Raw genomic sequence first — 15,441 nt, 5'->3', positions numbered from 1 at the left:
ATGCCAGATTCCTTAGCCCACTGCACCAGCCCAGGGATTGTATCCACAGCAACCTAACTGTAGTGGGATTCTTAACCCACTGTGCTTCAGCACGAGCTCTTGTAAGTTATTTTAAATAACAGTAAAATGAGGTGATTGACTTGTGCATTCTTTTGTCTTAAAAGCAAAGTACAGGAGTTGCTGCTATGGCTCAGCAGAATCGAGCTCAACTAACATCCATGAGGGTGCTGCTTCGATCCCTGGCCTTGCTCAGTGGGTTAAGGATCTGTTGTGGCCGTGAGCTGTGGTGTAGATTGCAGACACAGCTTGGATCCCTCGTTGCTGTGGATGTGGTGTAGGCCAGCAGCTGCAGCTCCAGTTTGATCCCTAGCCTGGGAAACTCCATATGCTGTGGGTGTGGCCCTTAAAAAGCCGGGGTGGGGGGGTTGAAGTACAAAGAGATTGATCCCCTGAGGAAGCACTTTAGTTAAACTTAAGATTATATTGAAGGACTTAATTACCTGTCAACATTTCTAAAATGGAGTACTGTGAATTCTTTTTTTCTTTCTTTTTTAACTCTTTAGGGCCACACCTGCAGCATATATAGGTTCCCAGGCTAGGGGTCGAATAGGAGTTGTAGCTGCTGGCTTACACCACAGCAACTCGGGATCTGAGCCATTTCTTCGACCTACACCACAGCTCACGGCAACACTGGATCCTTACCCCACTGAGTGAGGCCAGAGATCGAACCCGAAACCTCATGCTTCCTGGTTGGATTAATTTCCGCTGCACCATGATATATTCGTTATGTGGATATTGATCTTGGCCATCTGGTCCAGGCAACAGGTACTTGTGCAAAAGCTTTCTTCAACAGTAACAGGCAACCTTTAAACTGGGATTTCTGGGCTAGAGAAATGTCTTGGATGTGACTATATTAAAACCTATGGGGAAACCGATGTTCTTGGAAATTGAGGCTGGTGATTCAGAAGCCTTGAAGAGGCTGTGACAGAAAGGGGGCCAATGAGATCCTCTAGTCTCATCGTTTGCACCTGAAATGCTTCAGTGACTTGTTCCAGGCCTCCTAGCTGACTGGTAGGGAGCAAAGCACATCCAGAGTCTAGTTTCTCTGGTGCAGAGCAGTGTCTTTGTTTTCCTGTTGTACCAAGAAAGGAGAGAAAATCTCACACACTAAGCACACTAAGGCTTATCATTTTTAAAGTAAAAGGTTTTTTGTTTTTTTTAAAAAAAGACAAAAACATGGAGTTCCCATCATGGCTCATTGGTTAACGAATCTGAGTAGTATCCATGAGGATGCGGGTTTGATCCCTGGCCTCTCTCAGTGGGTTTAGGATCTAGTGTTACCATGAGCTGTAGTGTATGTCGCAGATGTGGCTCAGATCCCGCGGTGCTGTGGCTGTGGTGTAGGCCTGTGGCTACAGCTCTGATTAGACCCCTAGCCTGGGAACCTCGACATGCCATGGGTGCAGCCATAAAAGGACAGAAAGACCACACACACAAAAAAAGTTAAAAACGCAAGTTAATTAAATTTGTATTTCAGATGAACAATGCATAATTTTTAAAAATAAACTTTGTAATTGAAGAATAATGTACATTCAAAAATATACACAAATCAAGTGCAAACTCCATGGATTTTCACAAAGTCAGCACAAAATGTGTAACCAGCCCTCCTGTGCCACCTTCTCCAAGTCATCACTTCCCAGGACAATGGCAACCACTATCCTGACTTGTCATTTTTTAAAAATTTCTTTATGTATATATTTTTTCTACTGCACAGCATGGTGACCCAGTTACACTCACATGTATACATTCTTTTTTCTCACATTACGTGTTCCATCGTAATTGACTAGACAGAGTTCCCAGTGCTACACAGCAGGATCCCATTGCTAATCCATCCTGAAGGCAACATTCTGCATCTATTTACCCCAAGCTCCCAGTCTCTCCCAGTCCCTCCCCTTCCTCCTTGGCAACCACAAGTCTGTTCTCCAAGTCTATGATTTTCTTTTCTGTTGAAAGGTTCCTTTGTGCCATATATTAGATTCCAGATACAAGTGATTCTATATGGTATTTATCTTTCTGATTCTGACTTAATTCACTCAGAATGAGTCTCTAGTTCCATCCCTGTTACTGCAAATGGCATTATTTTGTTCTTTTTTATGGCTGAGTAGTATTCCATTGTGTATATATACACCACATCTTTCTGATCCAATCATCTATCAGACATTTGGTCAATTGCATGTCTTGGCTATTGGGAATAGTGCTGCAATGAACATGCAGGTGCATATGTCTTTTTTAAGTAGAGTTTTGTCCGGATATATGCCCAAGAGAGGGATTGTTGGGTCATATGGTAGTTCTATGTATAATTTTCTAAGGTTCTTCCATACTGTTCTCCATGGTGGTTGTACCAACTTACATTCCCACCAACAGTGCAAGAAGGTTCCCTTTTCTCCACACCCCCTCCAGAATTTGTTATTTGTGGACTTATGAATGATGGTCATTCTGACTGGTGTGAGGTGTTATCTCATAGTAGCTTTGATTTGCATTTCTCTCATAATCAGTGATGTTGAACAATGTTTTATGTGCTTGTTGGCCATCTGTACATCTTCCTTGAAGAAATGTCTATTCAGGTCCTTTGCCCATCTTTCAATTGGGTTGTTGGCTTTTTTGCTGTCGAGCTGTATAAGCTGTTTGTATATTTTAGAGATTAGGCCCTTGTCAGTTGCATCATTTGAAACTATATTCTCTCATTCCGTAAGTTGTCTTCTTGTTTTCTTTTTGGTTTCCTTTGCTGTGCAAAAAACTAGGTCCCATTGGTTTAGTTTTGCTATTGTTTCTGTTGCTTTGGGAGACTGACCTGAGAGAACATTTGTAAGGGTGATGTCAGAATGTTTTGCATACGTTCTCTTCCAGGAGTTTGATGGTGTCTTGTCTTATATTTAAGTCTTTCAGTCATTTTGAGTTTATTTTTGTGCATGGTGTGAGGGTGTGTTCTAGTTTGATTGATGTGCACGCACCTGTCAAGGCTTCCCAGCAATGTTGGCTGAAAAGACTGTCTTTTTCCCATTTTATATTCTTGCCTCCTTTGTCAAAGATTAATTGACTGCAAGTGTCTGGGTTTATTTCTTGTTTCTTTATTCTGTTCCATTGGTCTATATGTTTTGGTAGTAATACCACACTGTCTTGATGACAGTGGCATTGTAATATTGCCTGAAGTCTGGGAGAGAGATGCCTCCTGCTTGGTTTTTGTTCTTCAGAATTGCTTTGGCAATTCTGGGTCTTTTGTGGTTCCATATAAATTTTGGGATTGTTTGTTCTAGCTCTGTGAAAAATGTCATGGGTAATTTGATAGGGATTGCATTGAATCTGTAGATTGCTTTGGGTAGTATGGCCATTTGTACAATATTAATTTTTCCAATCCAGGAGCATGGAACATCTTTCCATTTCTTTACGTCTTCTTTAATTTCCTTGAGTAATGTTTTATAGTTCTCAGCATACAATTCCTTTACCTCCTTGGTCAGGTGTATTCCCAGGTATTTGATTTTTTTGAGGTGCAATTTTAAAGATATTGTATTTTGTATTCCTTTTCTAATATTTCATTGTTAGTAGCCAGAAATGCGACTGATTTCTGAATGTTCATCTTACATCCTGCTACTTTGCTGAATATGTTGATCAGCTCAAGTAGTTTTTGGGTTGAGTCCTTAGGGTTTTCTATATATAGTATCATGTCATCTGCATACAGTGACAGTCTTACCTCTTCTCTTCCTATCTGGATGCCTTTTATCTCTTTTGTTTGATTGCTGTGGCTAGGACTTCCAGTACTATGTTGAATAACAGTGGTGAGAGTGGGCATCCTTGTCTTGTTCCAGATTTTAATGGGAAGGGTTTCAGCTTTTCTCCATTGAGTATTATATTTGCTGTGGGTTTGTCATAAATGGCTTTGATTATGTTAAGGAATGTTCCCTCTGTACCCACTTGGGTAAGAGTTTTTATCATGAAGGGATGTTGGACTTTGTCAAATGCTTTTTCCGCATCTATTGAGATAGTCATGTGGTTTTTGACTTTTCTTTTGTTAATGTGGTGTATGACATTGATTTACATATGCTGAACCATCCTTGTGAACCTGGGATGAATCCCACCCATCCTCCTCAAGTTTTTTCAAAAGGTTGAAGAAGAAGGAACACTCCCAAGGACATTCTGTGATGCCACCATCGCCTTAATTCCAAAACCAAAGATACCACCAAAAAAAAAAAAAAAAAAAAAAAAAGGACCAATATCTTTGATGAATTTAGACGCAAAAATTCTCAACAAAATTTTAGCCAACTGAATCCAACAACATGTCAAAAAGATCATGTATCATATCCTGACTTTTCAAAACAAGGCTTAGGTCTGCCTGTTTTTGAACTTTGTAGAAGTGGAATCACATGGTGATAGATGCGTGCGTATCTGGTTTTTTGTGCTCAGACTGTTTTCCCTCTTCTTCCCCAACTTTTTGCTTTGTTTTTCCACATTACTTGTTTCTTTTGCCTCCTTTTTTGCTTTAAGACTTGAGGTATGATTTTCATACAGTAAATTCATTTTACCTGTAGGTTTTGGGTTCTGGTCACTGTATTGTTATGTAATCACCGTCAAAATCTAGAACATCACCCTAAAAAAAGTTTGAATCCTTTTGCAGCTGATCCCCTGCCACAGTTCCAGGCCGTCAGTTTCCTTTCTTTCACTAGAGGTCGGCCTTTTAAAATTTTTCATAAGGCAGAATCATATGTATGTAGCCTTTTAGTGGTTTGACCTCTTTCATTTCGCACAGTTCAACAGAATGTTTCTGAGATTGGTCCATGTGTTGTATTCATTGCTGTGTTATTCCACTGTAGGAATGCACTGTTTCTCCATTCTGTTGATAGACGTCTAGGTTGTTTCTCCCTTTATACTATTATGAGTAGTGCTGCTTTGACTATTCTGATTTGTACCAGAAGGTATATATGTGTGCATTTCTGCTGAGTGTGCATGGAGACGTGGGACTGCTCAGTTCAGCTTTAGTAGATACTGCCAACAGCTTTCAAAGCGGTTGTACAAGTTCACACTCCAACCAATTTATGTATGAAAGTTCTGGCTTTTCTCTATCTTCACCAACACCTGATCATTACCTTTCTCTTTTAGCCATTCTATAAATTAATAGTTTAGAACAAGGCCACATATTGAATGAGAGAAGATATTTGAAAACAGTGTATCTGATAAGGGGTTAATATCCAAAATATACAAAGAGCTTACATAACTAGACATCAGGAAAAAAAAAAAAAACAACCTGATTAAAAAAGAGGCAGGGATCTGAATAGACATTTTTCCCAAGGACTACATACAGATACATACAGATGGTCAACAGATACATGAAAAGAAGCTCCACATCACTAATCATGAGCGAAGTGCAAATCCAAACCCCAGTGAGGAATTTCCCCGGTGGCGCAGCAGGTTAGCTGTGGCTCAAGCCACAGCTGCAGTGCAGGTTGGATCCCTGGCCCAGGAATTTAGGCATGCTGCAAGTGTGTCCAAAACAAACAACACAAAAACAAAAAACCCACAACGAGATATCACCTCACATCTGTCAGGATGACTATCATTCTTCTTTTGGCCACTCCCAAGGCATATGGAAATTCCTGGGCCAGAGGTCAAACCCAAGCCACAGCTGTGGCTTATGCTACAGCTGTGGCAATGCCAGATCCTTCACATGCTGCACCAGAGCAGGAACTCCTGAAAGGCTGTTATTTTTTCTTTTTAGAGCTGCACCTGTGGCATATAGAAGTTCCCAGGCTAGGGGTTGAATCAGAGCTACAGCTGCCGGCCTCCGCCACAGCAATGCCAGATCCCAGCCACGACTGTGACCTACACCACAGCTCATGGCAGTGTGGCTCATGGCAACAAGGGGAACTCCTGAGAAGCTATTATTAACGATAACAAATACGTGTTGGTGAGAATATGGAGAAAAGGATAACCGTGTGAAGTGTTGGTGGGGGTGGAAATTGGAATAGCCACTGTGGAAAACAGCATGGAAATTCCTCAAAAATTCAAAAATAGGGGGAATTTCTATCGAGGCTTAGTGATTAACGAACCTGACTACTATCCCAGAGGATGCCAGTTTGATCCCTGGCCTTGTTCAATGTGTTAAGGATCTGGCATGGCTGTGGCTGTGGTGTAGGCTGGTGGTTACAGCCCCGATTCGACCCCTAGCCTGAGAACCTCCATGTATTAAGGGTGAGGCCCTAAAAAGACAAAAGACAAAAAAATAAAAAATTAAAAATTAAAAACAGGGAGTTCCCTGGTGGTCTAGTGGTTAGGATTTGGTACTTTCACTGCTGCAGCCCAGGTTCGGTCCCTGGCCTAGGAACTGAGATCCCACATCAAGCCGCTGCACGATGCAGCCAAAAAATTAAAAAGAGAACTGCAGTATGATCCAGCATTTCTGCTCCTTGAGTGTTTATCCAAAGAAAACAGAAACTCTAATTAGATAAGATGTATGCACCCCTTTGTTTATTGAAGCATTATTTATAATAGCCAAGATATTGAAGCAACCTTAGTGCCCATCGTGGATGAATGAAAAGAAGACGTGGTGTGGTATGGTGTGTGTGGTGTGTAACAACGACAACAAAACCTCATAGAAAAAGAGATTAGGGGTAGAGTCTTAGGTAACCAGAGGCTGGGGGAAGGGGAATTGGATGAGGCCAGTCAAAAGGTCCTAAGATAATCAGTTTTAAGTAAAGTACACTGTGATAAATAAATATAATTAGCACCACTGTGTTATTTATGAATGTCGTTAAAGTAAATCCTTAGAGTTATCATCATTAGAAAAATAACTTTTTCTGTTTAATTTTTTACCTATATATGAGATGGATGCTTACTAAATGTGGTGTGATAATCATTTCATGATGCATGTAAATTAAATCATTATGCAGTATACCTTAAACTTACACAATGTCAATTTATAGCTTAGTAAAACTGGAAGGGAAAAAAAAGAATGAAAAAAATCACAACAAATGTCCAGCTATTTTATAGGCATTTTTCAAAAGCAAACTCTGGTATTAGGTGGGGGTTTTATTTTACTGACATATTTTTTTCTGATTTCCTTTAATAAAAGCAGTTAAAATTCTGTATTATACTGCGATGCGTAGAATAATTAAAGTCCAGATTCTGAGTATTATTCAGAAGATTGAATTTCCACAATGTAATAGGATACTGGATTTTGCGTTGCCAGTGTTATGGTGTTTGGAGGGAGAAAAATGGGGAAGGGGGAGTGGTTAAAGATGAGCTAAGTGGAGTGCTTAGTTGAAATTTGTTTCCCCTTGAATCCACTGAGAAACTAGTTTGTTTAGCTCCTGTAAATACTGCTTTTAGTCTGGAGGCAGTGGCTCCTGTAGCGGGCTTCTCTCTTGATTTTTAGTGAGGTGCTGGCAGAAGAGTCCATGGTATGTCTCCAGAAATCCCTGAATCACCTTCGTGAAATACAGGAATCGACTAGGCTTCCAGAGGACCAGCGGTTACAAAGAACAGAGGTTGCAAAGAAGCGTGTCAAGGAGTACTGGTCTCTTTGCAGTGGGTCAGGGGTGAGGATGTTGGTGTCTCATCGAAGATCACACGTAGAAGTGACACAGGCTATTCCTGGTTTGGTTTGCTTTTAAGCCCTTAAGATTTTGAAATTATGATGGTTTTAGTGTTGTTTGTTGTGTGAGGCCGATGGGGAGAAAAAGCTGAACTTTTATGGGACTGTTTTCTCCCTTGTAGGTCCTCCTGGATATGATGATTGCTGAAGGGGAAACACTGAAGAAAAGGCTCATCGAAAACATAGCCATCTGTCGAAAAGAGCTGAATACTCTGTGCAGTGAGTTACATGTCGAGCCATTTCAGGTACATGGCAGGGTGTCAGGGGATCCTGCTGGGTCTGAACTTGAGGGAAGAACTTTGATTTGGGGCTGCAGGTGCAAGGTCTCCTTGTAGGACTAATGTGGGACATGAGGAATGGGGAAAACATACAGCTACTTACTTGGTTCCAGCAAAGTAATTTTCACAAGCTGCCTTGTTGAGAGGTGAAGCAGCTAATAAGTGCTGCAATGTTTTAATCAAAAAAACAAGCTTCCTCAGAGTTCCTGTCATGGCGCAGTGGAAACAAGTCCAACTAGGAACTATAAGGTTGCGGATTCAATCCCTGGCCTTGCTCAGTGGGTTAAGGATCTGGTGTTGCCATGAGCTGTGGTGTAGGTGGCAGAGGCGGTCCAGATCTGGCATGGCTGTGGTGGGTTGTTGTAGCTCCAATTTGACCCCTAGCCTTGGAACTTCCATATGCTGCGGGTCTGCCCCTAAAAAGAAAAAGAAAAAGAAAAAACAAAACAAAAAAACCCACCAAGCTTCCTCTCACTATCAATTTGTAGAACATAAAATTGCTTTAAACCCGGAGCTAGGCATAACTGATATAATTCCATTCTTTCTTTGGTTTCCTAAGTAGCTCTTTGCATTTTTTTTTTTCAAAGTGTCTAGTGATATAAGGGAAAGTTACCCCCAAAACCTGCCTTTGTGAGTTTTCATATCTGAAAGCTGCACATCACTGAATCAGCCAGAATGGCCACTTGAGAAAAAAATGTTTCTGCAGCTAAAGTATCAAGAGAGCATAATCAAACTCAGGGCCTGCTCTGCTTACCTGTCCACCTTACTGAGAGCTTCCTGTCCTGTGGTCCAGCAAAAGTCAGGCTAATCACACTGGCAAGCGTGACATAAATGACAGAGGGACCCCAAAACATATCCCGAAAAGAACCAGAGAAAAACAGTATATCCAGATCATAAAAATGAAGATAAATGTGGAGCTTGGGAAGGTAATTAGAACAGATGTGAACCCAGGAACAGTACACAACAGCTAATGTCGTAAAGTCCTTCTGCCTGCTGGGGGAAGAACTGCCTGGGTATCTCGATGGAGCCAGCCTAGGAGGGGGGAGTCTGCATTTACAGGATTGAGGATATTTCATAAGTGGTAGCCAAGAGCAATCAGACAGACTGTGTCATCAGTACAGTTTCCCGAAGTCAACACAAATGGCATAGCCATCATTGATCTGGAGCAAATTCTTTTCCTTCCTTCCTTCCTTCAAAGTATTTTTATTTTTATTTTATTTCTTTTTTTCTTTTTTTTGTCATTTTAGGGCCGAACCCACAGCATATAGAGATTCCCAGGCTAGGGGTCCAATGGGAGCTGTAGCCACCGGCCTACACCACAGCAATGCCCGATCCAAGCTGCATCTGCAACCTACGCCACAGCTCACAGCATTGCTGGATCCTTAACCCACTGAGCAAGGCCAGGGATTGAACCTGCATCTTCATGGAGGCTAGACAGATTCATTTCCGCTAAGCCAGGATGGGAACTCCCCTAGTCCTCTTTCATTGTCCTGCTCTTCCTTTGAAGAAGTCCACCTGGAACCTTCACAGGAGGACATTGTCTCACACAGGAAGAAGGAGAGACGACCATCTAGCAACTAGAAAAGGATTTGCGCACTCAGGAAGAACTGATGCAAAAACAGAAAAAGGAGAGAAAACAAGAACTGAAACCGCTTCAAGAACAAGATCAAGAACTGTGTGAAATTGTGTGCATGCCCCACTACGAGACTGACAGTACCTCAGTTCCCAGCTTCGAAGAGCTGAGGCAGTTCCAACAACACGTGGAAACTTTGAGGGAAACAAAGGTATGCTCACATTCATACCTGTGAAAAAAGTCCTATGACTTTCCTCTAGCTGTCTTGTAACCATCTTCTTTTATAGGCATCAGGATGTGAGGAGTTTGCCACATTAAAAAGACAGCTCACACTGTGTATGGAAGACTTAGGTCACACCCCAGACACAAGCTTTGAGAGATGTGGTGTGTGAAGATGAAGATGCCTTTTTTTTTTAATCCCCAGAAAAACTGCAACACTACAGAAGTTGCTATGGCAAATTATGTCCTGGGATCTCCATGTTATCCTGCATTTTGAGTAAACTGACAGTTTGTTTCCTTTGTTAATATAATGAGATGGTATTGTAAGGAATTCAAAATTTTTTTCTTTTTTCTTTTAGGGCCTCACACATGGCATATGGAAGTTCCCAGGTGAGGCTAGGGTTCCAATCAGACCTACAGCTGCCAGCCTATACCACAGCCACAACGCAGGATCTGAGCCATGTCTGCGAGTTACACCATAGCTCATGGCAACGCCAGATCCTTAACCCACTGAGTGAGGCCAGGGATCGAATCTGCATCCTCATGGATCCTAGTTAGATTCATTACCCCTGCACCACAATGGGAATTCCTATGATACCATTTTACAGAGAGCGTTGATTTACCTCTGTGGTTTTGTATTATATTTTTATTAAAAATGGGGACAATTTTTTGCAAGCCCACATGAATGTACAAGTATCATAAGCACCTTTAATGGGTCTTTTTGTTTCAGCTGCAATTAGAAGTGGGTTGGTTGAAAGAACTGAAAATGCAGAACATGAAGAAAATGATTGAGGCAATATGAGTGGAGCTGGCCCAGTACTGGGACCAGTGTTTTTATAGCCAGGAACAGAGACCAGCCTTTGCTGCTTACTATGGGGTTAGTACAGAAGTGTCATTCTTCATGTGGCCTCTCGCTTGCCTTTTGCAAGTGCAGACATTCACTTGGAAGTATTGCCTCTACTGAACAGATACCTTTCCAAGCCATTCAGCATAAATTGCCGTTCCTGTTTAGAGAGGTGTTTGCAGATGTTATTGGGAAATAAGGGATCTCTTGGTTTCTGAGGCAGGCCAGGGATTGACCCGGCATCCTCATGGACACTAGTTGGGTTTGTTATCACTGAGCCGTGATGGGAACTCCGAGAATCTTAGTTATTTTAATCTACACCCTAGTCCCTTAGTCTCTAGTGTGACCAGGCTGCTGGTGAAAAACCCGGTGTTTATTAACCACAAAATACACTTATTTGTGTATCATTTTTACTATTAGGAAGAAAACTCTATTTCCATTTTAGGGGATGAGGGATTAGTAAACTGGGATACTAAACACTAGATTAATTTCTTTTCCCCCTTTTTTGACTACCCCTGTGGCATACTGAAGTTCCCAGACCAGAGATCAAATCCGAGCTAGAGCTGTGACCTGTGCCACAACACAGCAACTCCAGGTCCTTAACCCACTGCACCAGGCCAGGGATTGAACCCATGCCTCCACAGAGAGAAGCTGGATCATTATTCCCCTGCAACACAGTGGGAACTCCCTTGGGGAATTTTTTCTTTAAAGTTTAAACTTGTGGGCCTATATCTTGCAGAGGACTACACAGCAGATGTGCTTCAGCTCCACGATGCCGAGATTGTGCAGTTAAGAAACTACTGTGAGGGTCACAGAGAACTTTTTGAAGGTGTTCCAGAAGTGGGAAGAAAGCTGGAGCCTTTTCCTAGAGTCCAAGGTACTGCCCTAGTTTTTGTCTGTTTTCCTTAGAGTACAGTGAAGTCGGAGACCTGTTTCCTTTGTCCTTTAAAGGAAATTTAAATCTGTAAATTACTGTTAACCCATTTGCATTTGTCAAGCTTACATGCAGAAACATGTAAAAGAAAACCCCCCAAATTCTTGCCTTCAGTAGGTTGAAGTTTCTCGAATAAGGGAAGTCTAGAGGTGGGCAGTGCAGGGCACATATAGCCAGTCCACGGCCCACAGGTTTCCTCAGCTTCAGCTCCTCTACCACCAATGGATGGGTCTTAGCCTCAGGTCCAGGGTGGTTCTAGAACTCCCTCCACAGCGATTCAGGCAGCATGGTGGAGGAGGAAACACAGCATCACCCCTCCCCACCCCCTCGAAGGGCTTTTCCCAGGCTCTTTGACAGCACCTCTGTGTAAATGCCACACCAACTGCTGGCAAGGCTGGGAGAATTGCTCCCGCAGATATATTCAGGTTCTATCACTGAGGAAGGAGAGAAGAATGGATATTGGGGAAGGCAACTCACATTCTGTCCTGTTCCAACTCTGATGTGGTTTTTGAAAATACGTGGGTATGGGGGCACAGGTTTGTACTCCAAGTTCCTTTTTTTCTGATGGACTCAGTTTGAAGAGGTTCCCGTAGAGCAGTTTAGAGCTCAGGGCTGGGACTAAGATGAGGCGTGTGAGTCACTTTGGGTATGAAATTCAAGGAGACTCCTCAGGTTCACACTCGCCCTTTTAGAGCTTGAACAAGCCTTTAGGAAATCATGAGTTTAACTCCTTCAAGTTTACAGGTGAGAAACTAGGCCTCAGAAGTGGAGAGAACTGTGGGAGAGCTCACAGCTGTTTAAGAGCAGGTGTTCGTGTCCTCAGTTCCTCTCTACTTCTGGTTGGAAGCAAGAAGGAAGAGTGAGAAAAATAGAGCTCAACCACAAAAAAAGAATGAAAATTTTGCCTTTGTCAACATGGATGGACCTAAAGGGTTTTATGCTAAGTCAGACAGAGGAAGACAAATACTGTATGATATCACTTACATGTGGAATTGAGAAAATAAACTAGTGAATATAACAAAAAAGAAACAGGCTCCCAGATAGGACAAACTAGTGGTTACCAGTGGGGAGAGGGGAGGGGTAGCATAGGGGTTGGGGATTAAGGAGTACAAAGTAGTATGTATAAAATAAATAAACTGGAGTTCTGGTTGTGTCATAGCGGGAACAAATCCAACTAGGAGCCATGAGGATGCAGGTTCGAACCCTGGCCTCGATCAGTGGGTTAAGGATCTGCCATTGCTGTGAGCTGTGGTGTAGGTCACAGAGGCGGCTTGGATCTGGCACTGCTGTGGCTGTGGTGTAGCCCAGCAGTGTAGCTCCGTTTCGACCCCTAACCTGGGAACCTCCTTATGCCACAGGTGCAGTTCTAAAAAAAGCAAAACAAATAAAAATAAAATAAATAAGGTGCAAGGTTATATTGTATAGCACATAGAATATAGGCAGTATTTTATAATAACTACAAAAGGGATATAACTTTCAAAAATTGTGAATCATTATGTTATATACCTGAAACATACTGTAAATCAACTCTACCTCAGATTAAATATCTACATACACAAAGAGCAAAATAAGCAACTCGATTATGTGCCAGTATTTAACTAAAAATAAGAAACTGTTTACCATTCCCTTTAGTTATTGCTTGTAGGCAGTTACGAATCAAGCAGTCTGGAAGGGAAATAGAATTCATTTATCAGTTTGGCCCCAAAACTGTCAAGATTGTTTCTAAACTTTTCTGATTATCTGCTTCATTTTTGAGTGTATTCATCTAATTTATATTTATAAATTATATACTTATACTACTGTTTTGATATTTGGCACACAGTGTAGAATAACAAATACCAGCAAAGTTCAGAAGAAAAAGAAATCTAACGTTTTTTATTTTTTGTCCATTTTGTGAGGGTTAGTTTTCATAAAAACCAGATGAGTCTATAAACCCTATAACTGAGCACATTTAAGCTGCCTTGTCTCAATATGCGGGAAGAGTGTGGGCAAGTGGGAGTGCCACCACTGAGCCCTCCTGGGTGTAGACCTACCCTCTTGTCCCTCCATATATCCCATTTCCTACTGTGGATCTCTGAACCAAGGGAATGCAGCCAATGACATTGCACAGTAAGTATTAAATCCTGTTTTACTTTTTATTTTTTCTTTTTACAGCTGCACCTGCAGCTTATGGAAGTTTCCAGGCTAGGGGTCGAAGCAGATCTGCAGGTGAAGGCCTTCACCGCAGCCACAGCAACATAGGATCCCAGTTGCAGCCTGTAGTAACACTGGAGTCTTAACACACTGAGCAAGGGCAGGGATCAAACCCGCGAGACTACTGGTTTCTTAACCCAACTGAGCCACAGCAGGAACTCCCTGTCTTACTTTTTAGATTACAAAAGAAACAGTAGTTTTCTAGCATCCCAGTGTTTGATCTTTCATATATCTGGGAGGGTTCACACGCCACTCCCTTGCCTTAGAAAGACACCATTTCTCCCTACTAAGACAGGAAAGAATGCAGAACTCTCAAGCCTCCTTAAAAATATGTATCCACTGGAGTTCCCGTCATGGCTCAGTGGTTAGTGAATCTGACTAGGAACCATGAGGTTGTGGGTTTGATCCCTGGCCTTGCTCAGTGGGTTAAGGATCCAGCGTTGCCATGAGCTGTGGTGTAGGTTGCAGACGCGGCTCGGATCCCGCGTTGCTGTGGCTGCGGCGTAGGCCAGCGGCTATGGCTCTGATGAGACCCCTTAGCCTGGGGACTTCCATATGCCGAGGGAGCAGCCCAAGAAATGGCAAAAAGACCAAAAAAAAAAAAAAAAGTATCCATTTGTGAGAGTAAGGATTGATTTTTTTTTTCCTGCCTTTTTTTTTTTTTTTGGTTTATTTGTTTGTTTTGTCTTTTTAGGGTCACACCTAAGGCATATGGAGGTTCACAGGCTAGGGGCTGAATCAGAGCTACAGCTGCTGGCCTGTGCCACAGCCACAGCAACACGGGATCTGAGCTGCATCTGCAACCTACACCACAGCTCACAGCAACATCAGATGCCTAGCCCACTGAGCAAGGCCAGGGATCGAACCTGTGTCCTCATGAATGCTAGTCAGATTCGTTTCCGCTGAGCCATGATGGAAACTCCAAGAGTGAGGATTCTTAAGAAGTGACTAGTCTGTCTGGGATTTAAAATGTGTTTTTCACAGAGAAAAGCTTCTGATTCAAGCGGATTTAGAAATCGTGGAGCAAATCTTCTAAAAGAAGAAAAGCAGCGGGCCAAGCTCCAAAAAACACTTACGAAGGTAATACGGTTGCTAAAAGGATTTCTGGTGCTTGGATACAAAATAATCTCACTTTTTTGTCTCTCCTTTGCTTGGAATCATTTTGCTCCATGTCTCCTCTTCCAAGGCTCAGGCAGGGATAGGAAGTGTATATGGGGCCTTCCTAGTATGAGGAAGCGAATATCAAGTTTCATTAGCTTTTTGGGGTTAGCATATCGAAGTACTGGAGATCAGGTGGCTTTAACAACAGAAATGTATTTTCTCACCATTCTGGAGGCTAGAGGTCTGAGGTCAAAGTGTCAGCAGGGTCGGTTTCACCCGAGGCCTCTCTCTTGGCTGTAGGTAGTTGTCTTCTCCCTGTGTCTTCACGTGGTTTTCTTCTGTGTGTATCTCTGTCCAAATTTTCTTTTCTCATAATGGCCACCAGTCACGTTGGATTAGGACCCACCCTAAGGACCTCATTTTCACTTAATTACCTCTGTGTCCAAATAAAGCCACATGCTGAGATGCTGGGGATTAGGACTTCAACATATGAATTTGGCAAGGGACATAATTCAGCCTATAACACAAAGTAACCTTTTGAGAAAATGTTTGAACTTCATTACTGTGCTTTATTTAATTTTTCTTTTTGGCCATCTCATGGCATATGGAGTTCTCAGACCAGGGATCTGATCACAGCCACAGTTGCGACCTAGCCCA

General features: G+C 42.2%; 1 protein-coding gene across 4 annotated transcripts in view; it reads left to right on the top strand.

The window, feature by feature from the left end:
• Positions 1 to 11,433, top strand: part of TLR5 (toll like receptor 5) — a 38,923-nt gene extending 27,490 nt beyond the window's left edge. For 2 of the 4 annotated variants that reach the window (XM_047755546.1, XM_047755545.1), the window contains 3 exons: positions 7,765 to 7,887; positions 9,471 to 9,704; positions 11,296 to 11,433. The gene's annotated coding sequence lies outside the window, so the exon portion shown is untranslated. Of the gene's footprint in view, positions 1 to 7,764; positions 7,888 to 9,427; positions 9,705 to 11,295 lie in introns of all 4 variants that reach the window. The other 2 variants (XM_047755547.1, XM_047755548.1) reach the window with 2 other exon arrangements.
• The last annotated feature ends 4,008 nt before the right edge of the window (positions 11,434 to 15,441 follow it).

This window comes from Phacochoerus africanus, chromosome 12 (genome assembly GCF_016906955.1).
Source record: "Phacochoerus africanus isolate WHEZ1 chromosome 12, ROS_Pafr_v1, whole genome shotgun sequence".
Lineage (NCBI taxonomy): Eukaryota > Metazoa > Chordata > Mammalia > Artiodactyla > Suidae > Phacochoerus > Phacochoerus africanus.
The sequence above is the reverse complement of the archived record's forward strand: the minus strand, read 5'-3'. Positions and strand labels throughout refer to the sequence as shown.